The following is a 23,366-nucleotide window of genomic DNA, read 5'->3' on the forward strand; positions in this document are numbered from 1 at the left end:
CCCTTCCTTCCCAATAAGAACGACAACATCTAAAGATAACCTCTGATGCGGTGACGTAAGTCCTTGACCCAAAGGACATTTTTATGTAGCTAACAGTACACCATCACTGAAGTGTTTTTCGGAGTAGCGAAAAAGATTGTATTTTTCTCACCTCCAGCTGTGGCCTATTTTTGGGGGGGGGGAGGGATTTTAGCTGTACTATTTAATTATAACTTTGATGGCCCCTTTCAATTCCACCCACTTTTAAAGTACGTAAACGTGTGTGTGATGATCCAATCATATTGCTCTGTCATTAGCTTTTCTCGCCCTAAGAGAATTACCCCAATCCGTTAGCTGCGGTTCTGATAAGGCAAACTGTTCTTCTACTAATACCTGACATTAAAATAGCAGGAAAAACCATCAAATTTGCCATTTCCTGCGTCATAAATCAGTTGGCAATCGTTATTTCAATCCATGCTTGGTTATTCTGCAAAAATAGCTTTCCTACACTTCGGACGTATTTGTGACGTCACCACTCAATCCTTTAGTCCGATTCGCTCTTGTCTTTTCTATTTCCTCCCGGAAACAATGTTGGCCAAAGATCAACTTTAAAAAAAAACCGCAGTAAGTGTTATTGCCTACATTTTTCTAAGATTTTTTTATGTAACGGTTTCAAACAAATGGTATATTAATCGTCAGAAGCATCGCAAATTGTTCAACGTAGGACAACATCAAAACTGCAAGTGTCTTAAACAAGTTTATAATACGCTTAAGTTCTTCGTTTGTCGCTAGGTGGCAGCAGAGGTTTCTATCATTATTGATCAATCACACGTGAATTTTTTGTCCTTTTTTTTTTTTTTTTTTTTTTTTTTTTTTTTTTTTTTTTACTAGCAGTATTGTATTTTATTGTTAGGTCATCTGTTAAATGAAAAAAAAAATAAAAAAATACGATGTACTCCATACGGTACTAGACCCACATCCTCAGCAACAACGTTGGTACAAAATCTTTATTTTATATACAAAAAAACGAAATCACATTTTTTGGTTTTTAAATTTTTCTACAGGACAATTAGGAGTTGTTTTTTTTTCATAAGTATAATGAATTAATCACGTGACACTAATAGAGGTTGTTTATTAGTCTTGTAGAAGAATAATGCCTTCGATAATGTTTCAAAATTATCTAAAGTCGATATATCAATGCAGTTATGCATCGGTAAATATTTCGGCTTTTATAAATTGAGTAATACGTCAAAAATATAAATCCGGATTAATTTAAAAAAATTACAAAATCATATTTTAATTTTAAAAATATAACTTAAGTTTTAAATTTAAATAATGTAAAAATTAATTTACGAAAAACCGAAGTCCGTAAACATTTATATACATTACGAAGATTAGCAATGCATTTTATATGATAGCATCTTATAATGCACATCTCCTTCACAAGATGTGCATTATTTCTCTTCTTCTTCCTAGTACCAAGTTCCTTGCGGTGACCCGTGACCCGTTTAGCGCGACCTTCTATACCTAAACAGTGTCGAAGAGGTTGTTGACTGCATAGTTCCATATTCGTCGGAGGTCACCACCTTGTTCAAATCTAGGAAACCACGGAAGCTTCATACGTCCTCAATTTCGACCAATGAATGTATCAGAAGGGAGATTAGCGGCCAATGAATTGGGAACCACCACAGTTCTGTGGAGGAATGTGATGGTAATATCCCCATTTATCTGCGCGAATCGCTGTAATGTCTCATATTTAGTGGAGTGTGTCAGTTCGTCTGAGAGCTTCCTTTGTCTTGAAATATAAACGCCCGGTCTTTCAGTGTACCTCTTTCGCACATAACTCCACTTCCTATCCGTCTGGTAAACACCAATGGAGATTAAAACACGTAATCGAGTTGTAATGAAGCCCTTAACAAGTATGCAAAGGATTACAGACAACTACGAAAGTATGTATATCGTAATCGCATTCTTGTGCGATGATGTCTGATCTAGTTCTAAAGGGTAGTTCACTATTACTTCCCCCCCCCTCCCCCAGTTTCATCCGGGCTCAGGACCGGCATATGGCTGGGACGTATTCATAACTGTATCCATGTGTGTTCACGAACACACATGGGTGAAAAAAAAAAAAAAACTACCTCCAATGAGACCGGCTAACTCACCTTTAGTCGAACCAGACAAAAGGTTCCTCAAGTCACTGACTGGAATCGAACCCAGGTCTTTCCCACCAAAGGGCTTCTATACTGACTGAGCTGCGGTGGCTCTCAAAAAAACTATTGAGATGAGTCAAAACTGACCAACAAACTCAACTACTAGATTGGAATAAAATCCATCCACTCAGAAAGATTTTATATGCGTACGGACGGACAACAAACACGAATCTTATGAATGCCACACATGGCAAAATGGATCTAAAAAGAAGGGGAAAGGGGAAATAAAATCCATCCACTCAGAAAGATTTTATATGCGTACGGACGGACAACAAACACGAATCTTATGAATGCCACACATGGCAAAAAGGATCTAAAAAGAAGGGGAAGGGGGATTCTTTGAATATTTAGTCATAGGAATTAACTGGAATAGTGTGGGTGATCAAAACGAGATGAGTCCTTTTTCCTGCTTGCATCTGTTTAATGAGGAAATGCGAAATTATCATACTGCGAACGAAAAACACTCCTTCACATTAAGCACACGACGATCTTGGAAGAGTCATTGACCAAATGAAACCCAAATGTGCCTACTGAGAATTTCCCAAATGAAACAAAAAAAAAAAAAAAAAATCTCATTTGTATGAGACTAATGCGCTGCGTATTATGTCATAGACCTACAGTAGCAACGTAAGCCACTATTTAATTAATTTCATGATATTTTTCTCGTCGAATTACTTAAAACATTCATTAATCCAAAGACACAATGAAGCCCACATCATCATTACGGGACTTTTATGAAGACTTCTGAATAGGGGAGGTACCCATGATTAACCTCAACACATTAGCTGGATAAGAGGAACATCGTTAATGTTTTCAGACCATTATTACTATCAGAGAAAAATGAGGAAAAGAAGGCCTAGGGAAAAGAACAGTTAAATAGATCATTAAAAGAATCAAAAAGAATAGAGGGGGGGGGGTAACACGTAAAACGAAAGAAATATTACGGGGAACAATACTGTTATTAGCTATAATATTTTCCTCCTCCCGAACAGGAACGTAGATCATCTTAAATTAAGTTAATTAAAAGTTTTTGCCATTTCTGTTGAAAAGGATGCCCCCCAGCGGGAATGGCTGCAGAGCTGTGACCAATTGGTAAAGAGCCAGAAGACTCACATCACCCATTGTTAGTCTTACGCAGTTTAAAAAAAAGGTCCTCAGCTAGCTTACGTTATTACGTATATATATATATATTTTTCTCTTCTGTCTTTTGCTACTCGTCATCTTTGTTGTTTAACACTGGTTTCTTTGTCACTTTCTCTTTATTTGTTCTTTCACTTAGCTCTCATCTCTCTTGGTCAATCTTCATTTATCATTTCTCTCGCTCTCTCGAAACCACGTGATCATCTGCTGCCCTCTGTACTAACCTTATTGAGCCGGATAAATCAAGTAGGAAGAGCCGATCATTGTGCCCGTATGCTATCCTACACAACACGTGACACTCTTTTTTTTTATATATTTTTTTTTTATGTGAACCACCATGCAATAAAAGACACCTCCTGACACAAATACTAATCCAGTGACGCATACTGATAGATTCTATGCTTCGATGAATGTTTTTTTTTTTTTTTTTTCTTTCTGAGACGAAGCTGAGTCACGTGTTATGTATGTAATAAGAAGTTAGGAAGAAAGAAATATTGGTTGTCTGTAGAAGAGAAATGGGTTGGCGAGAGAAAACCAAATGGAATATAAAGAAGGTGGAAAAGCAACGTGGACACGAGTATAGACAGCAAAAGTGAAAAGAAAGAACTCGAAATGCCAAAGCCGTAGGATTATACAAGAGTATCGCAAGAATAATGTTCGCTTACGGACTTGTCTCGACGCACCAAAACTCCGTAGAAGGTTGAGATCATCTCAAACAAGTCGAGGAAAGAGAGGAGATGAACTAAAGAAAGAGCGAGCGTAGCAGTTTATTCCTTTTTTTTTTTTTAAGAAGGATTGCATCTAATCAAACATTCGTTCCTATATTTTAATTTTCCCTTTGGTTTTCTTGTTCAAAAATATCAACTTTATGTAGACAACACGACGCAAAAAAAAAAAAAAAAAAAAAATCTTGAGCCCTTACTAACTTCAAATTACGTCATCGTATTAATCTTCCATTACTCGCTGGACCTCTGACGTAATCAATGTTAAGAATATCGTTGAAAAAATTGTGTTATAAAGACTACATGAATTAAGGTGTATTCTTTCTCATTTGATCTTCGTAGAAATGTTTACAAAGATAATTCTGAATTTTTATAAGTCTACACCCAAGAAATTTAACTTCATGTTTGTTTTATACTAAAGAGAATAATTAAAAAGAATTTTAATACTGAGAGGAACTAATCACATTTGGATCAATTCTTCTTTTATTCTTCTTGAGATGTTTTAATACAGTTGAATGTAGATCTTACAAGGCGCTCGTGCATACGTATGACCTAAGTATGATGGCGATTTTTAGATATTCAACAAGAAAGAAAACTCTACTCCATACATGTAATAAACAGAATTTTTCAAACTCGCTTGGTACGTGTTTATAATGTAAAATTATACATCAGAAAATATTATTTTGAAGTTATATATTCTGCTAAAGACATCTGATATTGAATGAATATCATTTTATTTATTTATTTCAGAAAAAAACAGTGGACACAAATCATGAATTTTTGGACACTCGCTAGCGTACTCTACCGTTCATGCGTTGGTTGTCTGAAATTATGGCCGATGAAGCTTAGGCTTTCAAAAACATCAAAATTATGTTTTTGATGTATTGAAGTAGATGCAATTGTAACATTTAATTTTCAGTCTCTTGAGAAAGATCTTCCATTTATTTAGGTGTATCATTTTCTTTATTCCCGCATACTGCATGATTTTAAGGGTTCTGAGGAATATCTCCAAACTCTGTGCATAGTCTATTGGATTATTGTAACCCATACTTGCTTTTTATCTTTGCATAAGTAGCCTTTACTCCTTAACCTGCTTACAAGATATATAAGGAAGATCCAGATGGTGGTTCCATATTCAACTCCCTTTACCATCATCTTTGAACAGCTGCAATGATTTCTTGGAAACGTTACTTGCTTGTAATCTATAGTGTGTTAACACGAAATATGAACATCCGGTGTCTGGTCTCATAGTTTTACAGGGGGGTGTCCCAAAATTCACGCAAGAAGTAATTTTGATAGAAAACACAGGTTTTTAATTAAAAATTGTAATTTCTTATTGATTCATAAAGTATACAGTATAGGGTTATGCATGGAATAGGGTAAATGATCTCCACGGCTTTGCTGGCACATACGCACTTTTTTGTCGAAATTTTCCACGACCGTTTTGCATAAATGTGGCTGAATTTCGTTGATACAGCGCTCAATTTCCTCCTTCAAGGCGTGGGTGGTCGTGGGCTTGTTGGCATAAACCTTAGACTTCAAAAAACCCCAAAGAAAAAAGTCCAACGGCGTTAAGTCACATGATCTGGGCGGCTAATTCTGATCACCAAAACGGGAAATTACACGACCAGGAAATGACTCATGCAGTAATTGAATTGTTTCTCGGGCTGTATGGCATGTGGCACCGTCTTGTTGAAACCACATGTCATTCACATCCATATCTTTAATTTAGGCACAAAAAACTGGATTATCATGTCGCGATAGCGAGCACCATTAACTGTTATTGCCTTACCAGCCGCATTTTCGAAGAATGGACCGATGATGCCTCCAGTCCAAAATCCGCACCAAACAGTGACACGTTGTGGATGCATTTGTTTCTCAACAATCACTCGTGGATTTTCTGAACCCCAAATGCGACAATTTTGTCGATTAACGAAGCCATCAAGATGAAAATGAGCCTCATCGCTGAAGATGATTTTGTTCGAAAAATAAGCCTCCATTTGTTGTTGTTCCATAATCCATTCAACGAACTATCTTCGCTGTGTGTGGTCATTTTTAATAACCCTGAACTGTCAGCTGTCACGCTGTCTTTTTTTTTCTCGTTGGCAACACTTTACCGCACAAATGGTGCTAAATTTAAATCTTGCGTGAATTTTGGGACACCCTGCAGTTACTTGGGTTATAACTTCAACTAAATCACGCCAAATTACCGTTGGAGTTACGACAATTGTCACGGTTGCACAACAAATTTAATATTATTCTTATTAATGGCATAAGTGTGAATTCGGTAAACTTTTCAATACTTTTGTAATAAGTCTTGCGATATGTAAAAATCGAAAGAGATGCCCTCAAAATAAACAAATTAGGAGTAAAGCCACAAAAGAATTATTACCGATCTCGAGAAAAATTACATTAAAATAAAGAAAACACCAAACTGGAACTTGAGGCGGTTAGAATGAGACCACTTGGGAGCCATCAAAGGAATCGAGTGACGATTCGGTGCATTATTAAACAGACATTTAACTACGGAGTCACAGTGTAGTCATTCTTCAAGATCTCTTGTCTAGCCTTTTGGGCCGAGCAAGTCCCGATCGCAATCGACGGAAAGATGCGTCTAAATTGGTGGACGAGTACACAATAGGGCACCGAGGATTCTTATTGTCGGGAGAAAACTCGTTAGGGATGGAGAAGACAATGGGGACGAGCTGAATCTTCATCGGAGAAGTAAGAAATGGTCGCGCGCACGCACACCGACCAATTTCCGAAAGATCTTAATGCTAACTTCGCTATGCGAAACGCAACACACATTAAGACAAATCTCTTGATCTCCAGGTCAAGTCATTGATGTCTTCAAATTATTCCATTTCGCTTTTTCTTTTCTATCTGGTTTATTTGAAGCAATTATTACGAGATGCTAAACCAACGAAAGAAAATTGATTGTGTAGCTGTACTCTTAAGTAATAATAATAAAAAAAATAGATGCATTTTAAATAAATAAAATAATGAAATACATTTTATTTATTATTTTTACATGCATAAACTGCAAAAGCAAGGCTTTGTCACTCCATGTATTTACAAAACGTGCTTTACTAAGACGTTTTTCATTGCTGTTTCCATGACTACGCTGCTAGAGGCTACCAGGTGGCAGCGTAATCTTTCCACTACATAATAAACCATATTACATAGTCAAGCCTAAATTTTTTAGCCAACTCAATCTACTAAATGCAAAATAGATTGGTAACTTTTCATGGATGGATTCTATATAATAAAGTAATAATAATAAAAAATCGAAGTTTATTATTTACGAAATGCAATAGGCCTTCATATCCTCACACACAAAGTGCTTCAGGTTTACTGCTAGTAAAATTTCTTTCTGATGATTAGCTCAATTTTTTTATTTTTTTTTATTCTATTGACTTTCCAAAACTGGAACAGCATTCATGTTGATTTGCAAATATTCTCTGTCTTCAAGATTGGAGGACTATTGTCCTACAGCCCTAACTAGAATATCGATAAAGATGGGTGATAAAATTTTTTCATAATTTCAAAGGATTTCTTTTCAAGTGGCTTCAAAATGTACTTTTAAAACTTAGCGATACTCACCATATGAAATCAAAAGAGTGGTGATTATGACGTAATGCTATTAAAAAAGCGCGAGGGTGATAAACTTTCCAAAACGCATTTCTTTTGTCTCCCTTCTTCTTGACACTCTGGTGACAAACCCGTTAAGGCACGTACAGGGGAGGGGGGGGAAAGAATCTCACTTTAGCCAGCGGAAACAACGAGTACTCCTTTGAGGAGGAAGATGAATGCATCAAAACTGAGATGGAATATCGATGACAAAGCAAACTGTGGAACATCTCATCTCTCTCTCTCTCTCTCTCACACACACACACACACACACACACACAGTCAGCATCCCATTACCATACAAAAACCTTTTTCGAGAGAATCTTTCAAAGAGTCGGCATGTGTATGTGCGCGCTCACACGAGTCCTTTCCTTACATTGATTAATGCATTATAAATAAACGTCACATCATCAGAAAGTACTTTGTTGTCGTCGCAAACCATCAGCGAAGATGAGCAATTTTTTTTTTTTTTTTTATTCTTGTGTTTTCTGTTACTGATAGCTCTGATGAAAGGTCGAATAACTCGCTATTACTCCAAGTGAGACACAGGAACTCGGGTTGTGTATAAACATAAAATAATCGTTTTATTTATTTTTTTTTAAAGAGATCTACCGTGCCTATCTGTCTGGAGCAGACATAATTACGTATTTCCTGATAGCAGAAATCGAAAGATAAACGAGACCATCATCCCACTACATCGGGATCACGGTAATCTTCCATAAAAGGCTTCCTTCCTCTTGCCAATGTTTGTTCCTTCGTAGTATAGTGCACAAAGAGACGGATATGGAGTGAGTTCATATATACATGAAGTCATATTTTCTGATCGTTTTAATATATAAATTATATTTCAATTCTTAAATGGTGTTAAAAGTTAATTTTAAAATTATTAAAAAAAATAAGTATTTCTTCTAAATTTTTAATGAATCTTAAATAATAAAAATGATCCAAAATAATTTTATAGAAATATTTTAGTTAACTATGTGATATAAATTTTATTTCTTAAATACTATAAAAAAACATCAAGAAAAAAATCCATTGCGTGTCCATATTTTGGTTGGCAATGTCATTCACATGTATCCATGGCAACGAATAATCACTCCTATCAATGGAATATTTCAATGGCTAACAAAATAGCTATCAGGAGTGTAAGTTTCAATTGTTCAACATAACCATGTAGTCTTTCGACAAACGATTAAAACCCGACTGTGACGTCACAGAAGCATGATTCCCATCCTTAAACTATGAAACAACTTGTTTTTAAATTTTATAATTCCTGCAGAGAAATCAAATGAACAAAATGGATAAAAGAAAATAAGAAAAGGATAAACGACCAGTAAAATAAAAAAACGAAGGGAGAAAAAATATGCAGCACAGAAGTGAAACAGATATGTCGAACACTTTTACAGTCAACACTAAGTGGAGAAGTCTCTACGAGTGTGTTTGTCTGGTGAACCATGAACAAATACTTGCTGAGACTATTTTATTTCCGTACTCCGTCCAGCCATGCAAAAAGTGGGTCACTTGACTTTACCTTTGACAAATGGTACAAACATTTCTATTGGAGTGAGTGATCGACCAACTACAAAGAATTTCTTCTTTGGATTGATTATAGAAGAAGTAGGAATCTACTAAAAGCTTTTGGATTTCGTTTATCGAGTAGGTTAATTAACTTTTAAGGAAACTACGTTTAGATGCTTTTCAACCGTGAAAATACGTTAGAAAAAAAAAAAAAAAAAGCTAGCCAAATAGTAAACCGATTCATCTTCTCCTCTGCGACCTCTTATCTGTGTCTGTCTTTTCACAGTTTCTTTCCTTCGTTGAGCCTTCTAGCAGAGCGATTGTTAGTTTCAAAAGACAATGCAATGATGTCAACGCATTACACGAACTAAAAAAAGATTCAAATACGCACGTTTAGTATTTAATTTAGGGTCTTAAATATGGTCCAAACGAATTTCAACTCCAATACAGGATTGACGTCACTGATGTTTGATTTATCTTGGAGTAATGTCGAGTTAATTGAAGATGTGCTGAATTTACACAACTACCAAACTATCTTATGACGTTATTCACGCAAATGCGATATCACGATCTGGTAATGAACTTTAGTATCTGCTGTGTTGTTATTAACAGATGCATATTCAAAAAAAAATAAAAATAAAAATCAACTTTATTAAGAAAATAGAAATACACTTTTGAAATAAATTCAAATATTTACTTTGAAATAAAATTCAAATATTTGAAATAAATTCAAATATTTTATTTCAAAGTAAATATTTGAATTTATTTCAAAATCCTGAAAATCAACTCTGTTGCGTCACTGTAAATTTCATTGACCTGTAACAATTAACGATAGCTTTGGCTATACAATGAATCAGGCGCCAGGCAACTGATGCGTTGAAAAAATTTGCTTTTTTTTTTTTTTTTTTTTTTCATTAGCCGGTAATTGTTAGCTCAAAACTGACTAATGTCTAGTTGCCTTTTAATCCTTGGATGACCAATATATTCAAGCACGTTAATAGGATTATTTAGTAACGACTTGACACCCATCTAGAATGCTTCCTGTCACTTTGCATGGCACGATTAAAATAATAATAATAAACGGAATATTTATACCGCAACAATTGTCAGCGTTTAGAAATAAATAATCTAATACTGGTTTACGATGGAGCGATGTTTATATATCACAATTCACTTCAACATTGTTCCCAAATCGCTTCGAGGTCACAGTTTGTCCAGCTAGTCCATCTTCAGGCCAATGCGTGGTATCACAAGTAGAACTTTCGGGCATGGCTTCAAAGGTTCTGGGAATGCCCTGTCATCCAATCAATGGAAGGTTCTGACATTCGCTTACCAACACGACACCACATTAGATTTAATTAAGATAATTATTAAAATTATTTTATATTCCAGCAGCCTCTTTCTGCTATTTCAACATTCAATAGGAAAACGGAAATTCCAGTTGTATTTTTAAAATAATACAGTCTTTGGTTGAAGAATTTTCCCGTCTCTGAGCAAATGCAAGGAGTAACAAAGAAAGCCGCCATAATTCCATGAAAATCACTGCCATCTGTTACCAACAGATGGCAGTGATTTCAATAAAAACGAATCCGTTGTTCTGTGTCGCGCATCCCAAAATAGAAAAATTAGCTTAATGGCTGGCAGGTGGTAAGAAGAACCGTGAATACATAAAAGGATGACCAGAAAATGATAATAACTTAGGAATTTTGTTCATTCTCAGGTATTTTAAAGAAATACAGGGAAAAAAATTCATCTTGAGATTAAGAAACCCTGATAATTAAATTCATTTTGAGAACAACTAGATGCTACAGTATTTAAGACATAAAATTTGCATCACAAAACTAACTAAAATATTTTCTATAAAATTTTTTTGGATCATTTTTATTATTTCAGATTCATTAGAAATTCAGCAGAAATACTCAGTTTTATTTAGAATTTTTTAATTAACTTCGAACACCATTTATGAATTAAAATGTAATTTATATATATAATTCAATAGAGAGTATTGTGGATGGAGAATCAATCGACCGTGAGATGCGGTTTGATTCATTCAATCCAATACCCTTGGAGGGTAATGGATAGCAATGCTGTAGCTAATGAAGCTCTAACTGAGGCTCGGTGACGAGAAGAAAAAGTTCTTTTTAGGACTTGCATGGTAACAAATGGCAATGCTGTAGCCAATGTAGCCAATAAAGTTTTAATTGAGGCTCGGCTATTGCCGTTACCCAGCCATGACTAGAGCCTTTAGCTCAATTTAGCTCAATAACACTCCGTCCACACAAATTTTCTTCATTCAGATGAGGGGATAAAGAGTCAAGGACTCAGTCCATTGCCCAGTTCTTTTAAGAACTTTAAGATGAACAGAGACCGAGTATCTTGGGGTATCATAAGTAAGTCTTTAAAATTGTGTGTTTGCCGGGATAAGAATAGCGCCAATGCAAATCCAAGCATGTCGTAAGAAGCAAATGGATGCTGATTTTCGCTTTCTTAAAGTTTTTGCCTTGAGGGAGCAATTTGAGTCTACGGGGAGGGTGTTCTTCGCCATGGCCCGGTGAGGGGCTTTGTCGGTGGATGCTTTTCCCTGCAATATTCCTTGATTACAAACGGTGTGCAAGGATGGAAAATGTAAAAGACATTAAGGATGCCATTCAAAATTTAAACAAGGATATGTCACGTGACATTCTTAAATTCATCTTAATGAAATTTGAAACGGATTATCCTGGTTGCCTGAATCTCTTCACTCAAGTTAATGACATGGAAGATGATGATGTGGACACGGAAGGTGACTTTACACTTGTTCCACCTAAAAACACTCCCAGACAGTTCGATTGTTCCTCCTGCGAAATGGAAGAGGATGTAACAACACATGACGCTCTAGTCACTCAAGATAGAAAAGAAAAGGTCCCTCCAGTTATCTTTCGAGATAAAGAAAAATGGACCACAGTCTCAAGGTCCCTAGGGGAACAAAATATCAATTCCACTTGGGCAAGAAATACTGACAAGGGTGTAAAGATTCATCCTACCACTGTTACAGATTATCGCAGGATGACGAAAATGCTGGACAACTCGAAATTGCCCTTCCACACCTTCAAGCTAGCAAGCGAGAAAAATCTAAAAGTGGTTCTAAGAGGAAATTTCAACTGATGAGATCACAACAGACCTCTTCAGTCAAGGATTGACCCCAATCAAAGTCAGTAGGATGCTGAGGTCAGATAAAAGGCCAATGACGCTGGTGAAAATCACCAATACACAAAAAAGAATTTATGAAGTAACTGACATTTGTAAGCTCAAAATTACAACCGAACCTCTAAGGAAGAAGGCATCAGCAGGGCAGTGTCACAGATGCCAAATGTTCGGGCATTCCGAAAAGCTCTGCAGAGCTGCCTACAGATGCCTGAAATGTGGTGAGGGTCACCAAACCAATTCCTGCACCAAGCCCAGATCCACACCTGCCTGCTGTGCCAACTGTAGAGGACCACATCCCGCTGATTACAAGGGATGCCTTTTCCATCCAAAAAACCGTGGATCAACAAGAACGAACCACGCTCCTCCAAGCAATGACACAATAAACAACCAAGCAGGTTGCCCTCCAGATCATAATACCTCGCATTTAGCAGCACAGGAAGGCACTCGACCTTCAGTCATATCCAAATCATATGCGGAGGCGGTAAGAACTCAGACTCCTTCATACCAAGAGCAAACAAGCTCCAAACTCACATCAGTTCTAACCTCTTCACTTGCAACAATGCTGCACGAATTCAGCAAAGCAAGCACATCGCCATCTTCCAGAAAGATTTTATCAAGAAACGCAATCCATATTAACAGCTCTCTATAATGTTTAAAAATTCAAACCGAATTCCCTCATGATAACAGCAAGGAATGCAAATGGCTTAACAAATAAAATTCTTGAGCTGTAAGAATTAGCAAAGAGATACAATCCAGACATAATATTGATCAATGAATCCCATCTCGGACCATCAAACAACCCAAGACTAAGAGGTTATATTCTATATAGGACAGACAGACTTAACTCTAGTGGAGATTTTTTTATTAAAAATCTATTTTTATTAAAAATTATTTGAGCCACAACGGATTGACCAGCCCCAAACTTTAAACCTTGAATTGACAGGTGTAGAGATGCACACAAATAACACAGGTAAACTCAAAATATACGCAGCGTACAATCCTCCCGGCATTGCACTATTGACAGCAGACTTAGACTCCATCCTCGGCTTTACCGATTCCATAATTATAGTAGGAAACCTCAACTCCAAACATACAGCTTGGTTCAGTTCGTCAATCAACTCCAAAGGCCGTACTTTATTCAACTACACGTTACTCAACTCAACAATAGTAGCTGGACCCACTATAGCCCACCAGGAAGTTCTGATATATTAGACATAGTTATCCTCAGGACCATCAGATATCAATACCAGCTGGAGGCATTAGAAGAGCTAAATTCTCATCATAATAATCTTACTCAAGCTAGGACTCCAGAATCAGCTCTCTCCCCATCATTCTTTCTTAGCATGGGACAAGCTGTAAGGTTCTCCCAGTTCACATCGGCCCACCTCATGTCATTCGCAAAAAAGAAGACACAGACCTAGCTGTAAGCAATTTAACTATGCAAATCAGTACAGCAATTGTATCAGTCACTCAAACCACTGTCTTCCACACATCTAACTGGATTCCAAAAGAGATAATGAACCTGATTAGGGCCAGAAAGCGATATCACAAAACAAGAGCCCTGCTGGACAAAACAACCTGAACAGACAGGTTCGAGAAGCCCTCCAGATACACAGGAACTCCAAATGGGAATCCAAACTCACGGAAATCAACCCAGAAGATAACATCATGTGGAAAATTTGTAAAATCTCTTCGCACCAAAAGACTATGAAGACCAATCTTGGAATTGCACACTCAGATGAAGAAAAAGTAGAAGCCCTAATTGACAATCTGGAAAAACAATGCAGCCCATCTTATAAAAACTTAAATATTAATCTCATTTACAAAGTTCATCGTAAAGTTAGAAAAGCATTAAAATAGCCTAAGGATGATTCAGAAATCATCACCCCCCCATATCTCTAACAGAAATAATCAATATTATATCCCATCTGAGGAACAAAAAGGCTCCCAGCCCCGACGGCATTAACAATAGAATAATAAAGCTATTCCCAAGGAAAGCCATAATTCTCGTTAATATTACCAATTCCATCTTAAGATTCCAGTACTTTCCCAAAGACTGGAAAATCGCTGTGTTTCGTAAAGCTCACACCACAGTGCAACAAATTCACCGACTAACGGAACATATCACCCATGGTTTTAACTGGCACCTTCACACTGCTGCATATTTTTAGATGTTGCCTTATCTTCAAACTAATTGAAAACAATATCCCAATTAAACTAGTGAACCTCATATACTCATACATTAGTGAAAGATACATGCAAGTAAAACTAAACGGAATTGTGTCATCAAGGCGCCAAATCCTGGATGGAGTACCCCAGGGTTCTCTCCTGGCCCCAATACTTTTCACAACTTACGTTTCAGACATCCCTCTTAACTCAAGAACAACATTACGGCCCTTTATGCCGACGACACTGCTATTCTAGCAAGGTCGCTCAGCCCTCGCCTAGCAATCACTAGACTCCAAGGAAGTATCAATGCGCTAGAAAACTGGTTCACCAACTGGAGGATTCAGGTGAACCCCATTAAAAGCTCAGCTATGATGTTCTCTAGAAGAAAGGTCTACATTAAAGAAGACATCTTGCTCTCTGGTCAAAAGATTCCATGGCAATCAGAGACCAAATACCTTGGGGTATTACTGGACAAGAAACTCCTTTTTAGCAAATACATCAATCTCATTGGCTCCAAGACGTCTAAAGTCATTGCTCAGCTCTACCCAATGATCAACCGCAAGAGTAAATTGAACTTACAAAATAAATTACTACTTTACCGTATGGTCATACGTAAGGAAGTATCAATATATGTTACACTACATAATATACCCAAATATACAAATAAGCAATTTCAAATGATTACAAAGCAGTCATTGGTATTACCTTCATTAGCGAACACGTTGAGCAGTTAATAATTGCATTTTTGCAATTAATGACTTCATTGTTCCCTTAATCAAACACAGCATACACAATTAACAATTTCAGGATCACATTTATTTGAATAATATTTTATGTGGCCATTTTAGAACAAAGAACCATAAAGGAATAATTATATTGGTAATCAGCGCTGAGCAAGCATAGCGTCAGACACAAGATTTAGTCAGGCGATTGTTATGACGTCATCTAGTCGAAAGACAAATGGCCTGACCTACAATGCTGTTAACTGATCTAGCAACCAGATACCACTCGGTCCAAGTAATAAAACAATTTATTGGTCAGTGAGACAACAGAACTACCAAGCCAGCTTCACAGACAAACGTATATTAAGACTATTGAGTTCTATTTTAATATATTTGTTTTCAGCAACGCCACCTACTGGGAGAATTCTGAAGAATTGAAAAATTTGTTAACATTTCAAAAGTGTATAATTAGGATTTCCAAATCGCAATTTAGAAACTGGTTCTTACAGAATCGTTATTTCTAAGCAAACAAACAGGTAGAACACAATAGACATAATTATTCTCTGTTGTAGGAACCGTACTATGTTTGATTGATATCATTCGAAACGTGCTAACCTAAGATTTAGAAATCCTTGGCAGGTTGCTTCGTGCATCACACAATGTGCCTTGCAATTAAAGAATATATAACCTGAGCAGTTGTTTATCTTAAGAAGCTGGGAAGGCAGGGGGGGGGGGAAGTGAGTGGAACTAACTTATTTATTCAATCTTAGCTTTTCGGTGTTTGGCAAAAGCGTAGAATTCCCTATTTGCTTACCTTTCATGGAACTTTATCTCTGTCAAGCCAAATTGCTCATTAAATTGACCACGTCAGGGCCAAATGAAAGTGGGAAAATTAAGTACAGTAATTAGAGTGACCCAGCAATAGCCAACCTCGTTGTGTGTACTAAGAATAGGACAAGGCTTTTATCTTTTATATCTAATGAACTGGATCTTAAAACAAAAGTTGTTCGAAGTGAAAACTGGTGAAGACAATGCTAATAAGAGATTAATACATTTTGGACAATCCTTTAAAAAAAAAAAAATTTCAATTTGGGAATGGGAATACCGCTGTTTATGACCGATCATAAAAATTTCCTGCAAGCCGATTACAACAATGGGCGGCGTATCCTCTGTTTTCAAAACTGAACGAAATAACGAAATAACATCTGTGTTGCAAATGTTAGGGACCAATCAGCAAGGAAGTATAAAGAAAATTTTTCCACTAAAATTGAAGATCAAGGTAGTCTGTATCCGGTTCTCAAATCTAGTAATACTGAATACTTTCTTCGCAAGTTCGTATTGTAGGGTGAAAGTTTCGAAACCGTAGTGCCGTGATTTTTTTTTGAAAGTAATAGGCCCGTAAATTTAAATTTTAATATGAATAAGAGACAAGGGACTTTGTTTAATTTTGGTGTTAAGAAATCTCTTATTGAAGGTGTTTGTGACGCAACAGATAGTAATTCATCCACCACTAGACTACAAAGCGATCTCCAGGATGTACAAAAGGAGGGGAAAACTATCAGCACACAGGAGAAAAAGTCTGCATTCACTCGTAAGTAATTATAATAATATTATAAATTTTTGATCAGAATGGGATATGTCAATGAAAATCAGCACAAATTAATTTAATGATGTTTATGTTTAATTAATTATTAATTAATAATAAAAAATCAGCTAAACTAACAATTAATTAATACATTACAAAATCACCAAGGTGTTTCGTGAAAATTTCAGGATTTGTGAAGTGTTCCGTCATCGGAAAAGTTTGGGAAACGCTGGTCTAGCTAAACAGTCTCTCGATGACCCACAGTCCAACACCTTTAATACGACATACAAAAAAACGAAGCAAGCTTCTCTCACACAGAGACGATCCATCATCTCTACGTCATCATAAAAGAAATAGAGAAAGGCCGTGTGGCCATTTATCCTACGACCATCATTCGTCTTGAAGCACTTGGGAAAATATTCAAGTGGATCTCTGCAGAAGATGAAGTGGTATTGCTACTAGCCAGGAAGAAACAGACAATGGAAAATATGAAGGAAAAAATAGCTTACAATTTTCCAGCACGCGATGAAAGAAGTTAAAAATTCAAAAGGTAAGAATTATCATAAAATCTCGAGAAGTAAGGATATTTAAATCCTTTTACACTTCTTAAAGGACTATTTGAACTGGGATATTTTTTTAAAATATTTTTAGCATTCATCTGATTATATTTTGAAAAGTATTTTAGTCGCCTAGCAACCTATTACATAAGAGCAAATAAAATCCGACTGAAAATAACCTTCGAAATACGAAACTGTAACTTAATAATATCAGCAAATGTTTATATTTTATTTGACTCGTCTAATAATATCCTTCCAAGCAATCGAGAATATTTCCAAATACTTATTCCCCTGGTAGTTTAAGCGAAATTTTTATAACAAAATCAACCCACACAATTCTAATTTCACAACCCATTCTATTCGCTTTTTTTTTTCTTTTTTTTTCCCACACTAAAATGCTTGACGTCAGACGCTATAGAGTTAACTTTTCGCGAGAAGCCTTCATCAGAGATGCAACAATAGAAAATCAACACGCCAGACGCGTGCCTACGAAAACGATCAGTTCTCCCATTGGCAAGCGAGGCACGTTTTAATAAGCGACCAGAACAAGGCGTGGTATCAAAAAGGTTTGATGTTTTTGTTTGCGAAATATCCAGTGGCACCCAAGAAAAATAAAATTATGCTAAGAATTGAGAGAAATTAAGATTCTGGGGTTTGAATTTCCATGTTTTGCAATCCGATTTCCTTGTAAAGTGCTTATGAAATTCTTTTTAGGTTTATTTTTCAGAAATTTTAATATTTTCATTTAATTTTTAGCTATGTTTAAGTATTTCGTAAACTGGAACTTGGAATGGTTTAAACATTCGAATTAGGGAACATAAATAAATAATTAATATAACTAGAATTTATATTTTCGCAAAGGAAATGGACAGCGTTCTTTTAGCTCATACCTTTTGGAGACAGGAAGGGCAGACACTATCTCTTAGCCTTCACTGATAGTGAGTGTAAGCTATTAAGGATTTTGTCCAGGAGAGAAGAGACATCAGACAAGTGCTGCCATCTCATGGCCCTAACGCTCGTCTTATTTTCTGTTAATATTGTGTCATTTCTGCTGTTTTTTTTTTTTTTAGATGTAGGTTTAAAACCAGAGTTTCCGTTTTTTTTTTAGAGGAGACGACACCAGACAAGTGCCGCCATATCGTGATCCTAAACCCGCACTCGTATTATTGCTTATTAATAGTGCGAGTTCTACAATCATTTTTAGATACGTGGCTAAAAAAAAAAAAAAAAAAAACGAGTTTACTTGGAGGCGTTACCTACAGCTTGTGAAAAAATATTCACTAATTCTAGTCAGCGACTAGAATCGAACCCGTAACAGTCTTTCCTTGTGCAACCTAGCATTATGGATGCAGCGCTATTTCTACAATGACTACCCAGGCACCATTTTTTTAAATTATTGTCCGTAACCCAAATTTTCCAACATAAAAGAGAACCCTGTTGCCTTCAATAAAAAATTCCAAAGCATAAAATTATTGTAATGCTATAATAGATTCAACAAGTCACGAGAATTTGGTAGAACTGCAATTGCACCAAATTGATCAAGGCTGTAGAGGTGAGTATATCTGTCAAATGCACGTGCTCTTAAAATGGCCAGTATGGATGGTATGCGAGATTAAAAATAAGAATAAATATCTTGGATTCGGGAAGAGAAAACACGACCAGTTTATTCACCAACAATTGAAAATTCTTTATTCTGTGTTGCCTTGTGTAGTCCGTGCAGCAATGACTAATTTTGCTCAATTTGCGACCATCTCCACACGAAACAGTACAATGTAAATTGGAATTAAATAAAACAATAGAACACATAACGGAATATTTATGCCTATAAGCTAACTAAAATATATAAAAAAAAGATGTAATCTAATAAAAATTACCAAATGTTAATAAATAAGCTGTTTAAAAGTTTGTTTGAAAAAGAAATATAGATTTAGTTAACAACACCAATAAATAGAATATAGAAATTTATTTATTAAAAAATGAACTAGCCAAGGCGAATTGGAAAAATTTCCATAACCTCTGGTTGATTTATAGTTAAAGAGTGCGTGTTAATTTTAACTAATAAATAACGAAGTAGAGAATACGACTCGCTAATTCAGTATTTTATAATGTCATTCGGAAGAAATAAAAATGGCAATAAAACAGCTAGAAGTAAACAAGCAAAAAACTAAGAAAAAAACTTGTTGTGCTACTGACAGAACACGACGTCTGCTTACAAAAACTGCTGTTTTGACCTTCATTAGAAATACATTTCACAGTCATATCAGAATGCACGACTATTTCCACACAGAACCAGTACGATGTATATTAGAATTAAATAAGACAATAGAAAAGATAACGGAAGACTTATACGCTAACTGAAATATATATAAAAAAAGAAGTAATCTAATAAGATTTATCAGATATTAATAAGTAAGCTGTCCAAAAGCTTGCTTGAAAAAGAAATGCAGATTTACTTATCAACACCAATAAATAGAATATATAAATTTATTTATTAAAAAATGATGAACTAGTCGAAGCAAATGAGGAAAAAGTGTAATGTAATAACTATGCTGTATTTTACCTTACAGGAAATAGTTGGCAAGATAAACACACAAAATGAATAAGCAGCAGGAAAAGTATAATAATATAAATCGCTAAATACACGTGACAGCAAGAAGAATAGAGTGGAATAAATACACATTGAAAGAATATATCATAAAGATGGCAAGAAACTCAAACAAAAACTAGGAAGAGCAAAGAAGAAATAATAAATAATAAAAAAAAAGACTCCAGAAAATAAAATTTTCCTGACCGAAACATTACTATGAGGTATGCTTTTCGATCTAGGTCAAAGGACCGATAATCTAAATGGGTAAATCAACCAGACCTGAAACTAGTTTGTACATAGTCGACATATTTATGTAAAATGACAGTTATAGTAAAAACAACTTCAATAATAAAAAAAATGGCTGGTCTTATGTTTATTCGGCTCTTTGTCCAGAACCCTTTTTTTATATTTGATTTACTCGTGTATATATATATATATATATATATATATATATATATATATACACACACACACACACACTACTAACGTAAGCTATTTTGTACAACAATCTCCGGGTACTCCTGTTTTTCCTTGACTCCGATAAAAACTGTAGTTCAACGAAGAAATTTCGTTTACTGATACTAATTCAAAAATATGGATGAAATTGGAGTCGCGGGGGAACAAGTGAGTGCTAACAATATAATTAAAAAAAAAAAGCAAGTCTTGCTCATCTTTTCTATTTCCTACAGGTTGTATTGTATTTTCCGTGTTGTATTCAGTCAACTACACAGTTTCTCTTAAGTTCAACGCAGAATTTAGGGAAGGAAAAATAAAACGAAGTAAAAAAAAAAATTCGCGTCTCGCGTCTGTCGAAGAGACAGATGACAGACACACAACAACAAGAAGCGAATGGCCCGAACTGGTAGAGCAAGTCCGTAGGCAACCATTTCAATCCTGAACGTCATTAATGATTGAGCACTTAGATAGTCACGAAGATCTGTTACACTTGCCTGGACTTGAGACAGTTAATATTTTGTCTTCTATAGGCCCCCCCTTGTCACTTTCTGTTCCCTTATTTTCTCTTCATTCCCCATCGTAGGTTCCTTTGCTTACAAAACCGGTTATTCTTATAAATCTTTTCCGTTGTAAATTGCACTAGTCGTAAAAAAAAGAGATTCGGCTACGAGATACAGTTTAAATGTTACCAGAAAATCAAAATAATTACCTTCATAACGAATTGAGACAAGGCATTGAATGCCTACGTAAACCGTGTGTTAAGTTTTATCTCCTTAACAATAACAAATCATACATATCTTTGGTGATTTGTTATTGCAATTATTCTTCCAGAATAGTTGAAATTGTAACACGTGAAAAATAAATGAACTCAGCACAAAAAAAAAAAAAAAATTAAAAACAACTTACAATATTAATCAGTCATCCAATTGCTCTAATGTGAATAATTCAACTGATTGAAGCCCAAAGATAGGTGACCATAAAGACAAATACTACGCACGCAAAAGATTCCGGTAAATGTGAAATACAATACTGAGAAAAACAATCTATGAAATAGACACTTCCTGTGACGTCTGCGTCCACGTTTACTTCAGTATTCTGTTCGCCATTGTTTTTTTTTTTTTTTTTTTTTTTAAAAAAAAGATATTTCATTGGTTGAAATAAGAGTCAAACAATTACTGAAATATACCGACGACAATGCGTTTATAACAATGGCAAAAGACAGAAACGTAATAGCACAAGATCAAGTAGATGTCCGTGTTTGTTACTGTAAATAATAAATGGCTATCTTTCAATAGAAAATGGACTCTGTCTTGGAACAAATAACCGGTAAAAATATATCTGGGGATAAAAATAGTTTGAAAGGCGAACCTGGTTAGCAACCCAAAAAGGTGTTTTATTTATAGTAGTGTTTAAAAGTGAGTCCAGTTTCCCCTTTTGATACTTTACCTGATATACAATAAAGTTTAAGACGTTCTTGACATTATGGCGGTTGTGTGTCACAGGAGAGATGAGGAAGGTCGTTTGCTGGTACATTTTCTTCCCATATTTCACAAGAAGCAAAAAGGCTGTTTAGCGTTACACAGATCTTGGCTCCTATCCAAATATCACACAAGAAGATGATTTAGGACAGAGGAAAGAAAGAAAAATTCAGCAATTGTTTTCGAAAACTGTGACACTGTTGTTTGAATGGAGCCCTCGCAGAACCAACACGGGACTGTTCATTTATTATGGTAAAACATTCGGAATATTTGTAATAAACGCTTCTCCGGTTTGGTTATAAATTCCTGTTCTCAGTTTAATCCATTGATTTGTTTCCTTTTAGGGCGGGGTGGGGATAATAATAGGGAAGTACCTTGGCTAAGTTGTTGGGTAAGGCTTAATGATAATTCATACTTTGTTAGCAGAGTTTTTCTTCTTCAGTCATTCTTCAAAAGAATGAATGTAATTAGAGATTGAAAATGGCTCACACGTGGATCACAAGAAAAGAACTAATATTTGGTTTAAAAAAAAATGTTTTGTACACATGACCTATATTTGCGAAAGAAGAAAAGAGACATAAGGACACTGCCACTCCAAAATTTTAAGAACCCCCAATTTTTTTTTTTTTTTTTTTTTTATACAAAGAAAAACTTGTAAATTCTAATGGATCCGGATGACCTTTGACAATGGCTATGCTTTTCTCTGTTCGACTTCACTGGCGTGTTTTGACCGAGTGGTTAGCGTATCCGCTCTCTAACCAACAGGCTACGGATTCCAATGCAGCCGTGGACAAATGTGTGCAATTGTTTCTAGATGGTTACATGAATTTCATCGTCCATTGTGAGACGGCATCCCCTGCTTATTGGAAGCCTGAAATAGTTTGAAAAAGTTACGTTTGGTGTTTAGAACAGTTTCCACACCATACAAAAATAAAACAAAAAATACCAAAAATTACCAAATGAAAAAAATTAACGTGGAAAGACCCCTTACAAAAATTTAAGTACTGAATTTTTTTTTCTTTACATGTCTGCATTCTGTACTGTATTTCTAGGGTTTGGGAGCAGTCGAGACTCTCCTAGCTACCTTTTGGTCATATTGGCCCACGAAATCATCGTTTAATTTTGAAAATATAAGCGTAACTAATCTTATCACCACAAGAGCAACTGGGGATAAGAAATAATCTGCAGAAAGTGCAATCTTCCAGTTGAATTTTATTCCACAAATCACAATGTTTCTCCTTATGTTTTATTAATAAGAAATTTTTAAGGATTATTTTTTTCTTTCTTTTTTTTTATTTTTTATTACAAACCCATCAGTTCCACTCCTAAACCACCAAAGCACAGAAAATAGATGTTCATTGATCCCAAAGTGACTTCAACGCGCACATCCATTTAGACTTATGCATCTATTAATCAACGTTTACTCC

The 23,366-nt window shown here is 35.6% G+C and overlaps 1 protein-coding gene across 1 annotated transcript in view; it reads right to left on the reverse strand.

Moving 5' to 3' along the window:
- The window catches only part of LOC150100697 (uncharacterized), a 463,381-nt gene extending 441,947 nt beyond the window's left edge, over positions 1 to 21,434 (reverse strand). Inside the window, exon 1 of the mRNA XM_090401246.1 lies at positions 21,368 to 21,434. The gene's annotated coding sequence lies outside the window, so the exon portion shown is untranslated. The remainder of the gene's footprint in view (positions 1 to 21,367) is intronic.
- Between the last annotated feature and the right edge of the window lie 1,932 nt (positions 21,435 to 23,366).

This window comes from Typopeltis vanoorti, chromosome 12, assembly GCF_054136105.1.
Source record: "Typopeltis vanoorti isolate ZY-2024b chromosome 12, IOZ_Tvanoo_1.0, whole genome shotgun sequence".
In the NCBI taxonomy this organism is placed as follows: Eukaryota; Metazoa; Arthropoda; class Arachnida; order Uropygi; family Thelyphonidae; genus Typopeltis; species Typopeltis vanoorti.